Consider the following 2,500-nt stretch of genomic DNA (forward strand, 5'->3'; position numbering starts at 1 on the left):
GCCACGAGGTCTTAAAAAACAGGTTATTGCTTCCTTTGCATGGCCGTTGACGCATTCACCACAAAAATGGAGCCTATTTTTCTCAATAACCTCGAGAGGTACGGATGTCTGATTTTCTTGGAAACTTTTCGTGCCTTGCGCTTTTTCCATCCTTCGATAGCTCAGCTGGTAGAGCGGAGGACTGTAGATGAGTTGTTGGGTATCCTTAGGTCGCTGGTTCAATTCCGGCTCGAAGGAGTGTGATTTTAAATTCAGATCAAATATTTTCACATTTCCTTTAGACTTCATATTGGCAGTTAAAAAAAGCCAATGGGTCAAGATCCAAATATATCACTTTACAGAGTGGAAGGAGTGTTTGTCATATTAGAGGCTTCTTTTTTACAAGCTTCAATAATTATGAAAACAAAGCTGGATGAAAACACTTGACGTTGGACTTCATACTTTTAATGTAAAGAAGAGACGGCTTGACCCCGACGTGATTTGAACACGCAACCTTCTGATCTGGAGTCAGACGCGCTACCGTTGCGCCACGAGGTCTTAAAAAACAGGTTATTGCTTCCTTTGCATGGCCGTTGATGCATTCACCCCAATAAGGAGCCTACTTTTCCCAATAACCTCAAGAGGTACGGATGTCTGTTTTTTTTGGAAACTTTTCGTGCCTTACGATTTTTCCATCCTTCTATAGCTCAGCTGGTAGAGCGAAGGACTGAAGATGAGTTGTTGGGTATCCTTAGGTCGCTGGTTCGATTGCGGCTCCAAGGAGTGTGATTTTAAATTCAGAGCAAATATTTTCACATTTCCTTTAGACCTCGTATTGGCAGTTAAAAAAGCCAATGGTTCAAGATCCAAATATATCACTTTACAGAGTGGAAGGAGCGTTTGTCATATTAGAGGCTTCTTTTTTACACGCTTCAATAATTATGAAAACAATTGACGTTGGACTTCATACTTTTAATGTAAAGAAGAGACGGCTTGACCCCGACGTGATTTGAACACGCAACCTTCTGATCTGGAGCCAGACGCGCTACCATTGCGCCACGAGGTCTTAAAAGACAGGTTATTGCTTCCTTTGCATGGTCGTTGACGCATTCACCACAAAAAGGAGCCTATTTTTCCCAATAACCTCGAGAAGTACGGATGTCTGAATTTCTTGACACCTTCTGGTGCCTTATGCGTTACATCCTTCGATAGCTCAGCTGGTAGAGCGGAGGACTGTAGATGAGTTGTTGGGTATCCTTAGGTCGCTGGTTCAATTCCGGCTCGAAGGAGTGTGATTTTAAATTCAGATCAAATATTTTCACATTTCCTTTAGACTTCGTATTGGCAGATAAAAAAAGCCAATGGGTGAAGATCCAAATATATCACCTTACAGAGTGGAAAGAGCGTTTGTCATATTAGAGGCTTCTTTTTTACACGCTTCAATAATTATGAAAACACTTGACGTTGGACTTCATACGTTTAATGTAAAGAAGAGACGGCTTGACCCCGACGTGATTTGAACACGCAACCTTCTGATCTGGAGTCAGACGCGCTACCGTTGCACCACGAGGTCTTAAAAAACATATTATTGCTTCCTTTGCATGGCCGTTGATGCATTCACCCCAATAAGGAGCCTACTTTTCCCAATAACCTCAAGAGGTACGGATGTCTGATTTTCTTGGAAACTTTTCGTGCCTTACGCTTTTTCCATCCTTCGATAGCTCAGCTGGTAGAGCGGAGGACTGTAGATGAGTTGTTGGGTATCCTTAGGTCGCTGGTTCAATTCCGGCTCGAAGGAGTGTGATTTTGAATTCAGATCAAATATTTTCACATTTCCTTTAGACTTCGTATTGGCAGTTAAAAAAAGCCAATGGGTCAAGATCCAAATACATCACTTTACAGAGTGGAAGGAGTGTTTGTCATATTAGAGGCTTCTTTTTTACAAGCTTCAATAATTATGAAAACAAAGCTGGATGAAAACACTTGACGTTGGACTTCATACTTTTAATGTAAAGAAGAGACGGCTTGACCCCAACGTGATTTGAACACGCAACCTTCTGATCTGGAGTCAGACGCGCTACCGTTGCGTCACAAGGTCTTAAAAAGCAGTTTATTGCTTCCTTTGCATGGCCGTTGATGCATTCACCCCAATAAGGAGCCTACTTTTCCCAATAACCTCAAGAGGTACGGATGTCTGATTTTCTTGGAAACTTTTCTTGCCTTACAATTTTCCATCCTTCGATAGCTCAGCTGGTAGAGCGAAAGACTGTAGATGAGTTGTTGGGTATCCTTAGGTCGCTGGTTCAATTCCGGCTCTAAGGAGTGTGATTTTAAATTCAGATCAAATATTTTCACATTTCCTTTAGACTTCGTATTGGCAGTTCAAAAAAGCCAATGGGTCAAGATCCAAATATATAACTTTACAGAGTGGAAGTAGTGTTTGTCATATTAGAGGCTTCTTTTTTACAGCTTCAATAATTATGAAAACGAAGCTGGATGAAAACGCTTGACGTTGGACTTC

At 41.5% G+C, this 2,500-nt stretch overlaps 7 non-coding genes across 7 annotated transcripts in view; 3 read left to right on the forward strand and 4 right to left on the reverse strand.

The window, feature by feature from the left end:
• The window catches only part of trnaw-cca (transfer RNA tryptophan (anticodon CCA)), a 72-nt gene extending 61 nt beyond the window's left edge, over positions 1 to 11 (reverse strand). The window contains exon 1 of the tRNA in view: positions 1 to 11. This exon is cut by the window's left edge and continues 61 nt beyond it. This is a non-coding gene — a tRNA (tRNA-Trp).
• A 139-nt stretch (positions 12 to 150) lies between these two features.
• Positions 151 to 237, forward strand: trnay-gua (transfer RNA tyrosine (anticodon GUA)). Its single transcript is given in 2 exon segments — positions 151 to 187; positions 202 to 237. It is a non-coding gene; the product is annotated as a tRNA-Tyr (tRNA).
• Positions 238 to 465: 228 nt separating this feature from the next.
• Positions 466 to 537, reverse strand: trnaw-cca (transfer RNA tryptophan (anticodon CCA)). The gene has a single exon. It is a non-coding gene; the product is annotated as a tRNA-Trp (tRNA).
• Positions 538 to 973: 436 nt separating this feature from the next.
• trnaw-cca (transfer RNA tryptophan (anticodon CCA)) lies at positions 974 to 1,045 on the reverse strand. The gene has a single exon. It is a non-coding gene; the product is annotated as a tRNA-Trp (tRNA).
• A 136-nt stretch (positions 1,046 to 1,181) lies between these two features.
• Positions 1,182 to 1,268, forward strand: trnay-gua (transfer RNA tyrosine (anticodon GUA)). The gene is given in 2 exon segments: positions 1,182 to 1,218; positions 1,233 to 1,268. It is a non-coding gene; the product is annotated as a tRNA-Tyr (tRNA).
• Positions 1,269 to 1,480: 212 nt separating this feature from the next.
• Positions 1,481 to 1,552, reverse strand: trnaw-cca (transfer RNA tryptophan (anticodon CCA)). Its single transcript has one exon. It is a non-coding gene; the product is annotated as a tRNA-Trp (tRNA).
• A 138-nt stretch (positions 1,553 to 1,690) lies between these two features.
• trnay-gua (transfer RNA tyrosine (anticodon GUA)) lies at positions 1,691 to 1,777 on the forward strand. The gene is given in 2 exon segments: positions 1,691 to 1,727; positions 1,742 to 1,777. It is a non-coding gene; the product is annotated as a tRNA-Tyr (tRNA).
• The last annotated feature ends 723 nt before the right edge of the window (positions 1,778 to 2,500 follow it).

The sequence above is a fragment of the Carassius auratus genome, chromosome 18 (assembly GCF_003368295.1).
Source record: "Carassius auratus strain Wakin chromosome 18, ASM336829v1, whole genome shotgun sequence".
NCBI lineage: Eukaryota > Metazoa > Chordata > Actinopteri > Cypriniformes > Cyprinidae > Carassius > Carassius auratus.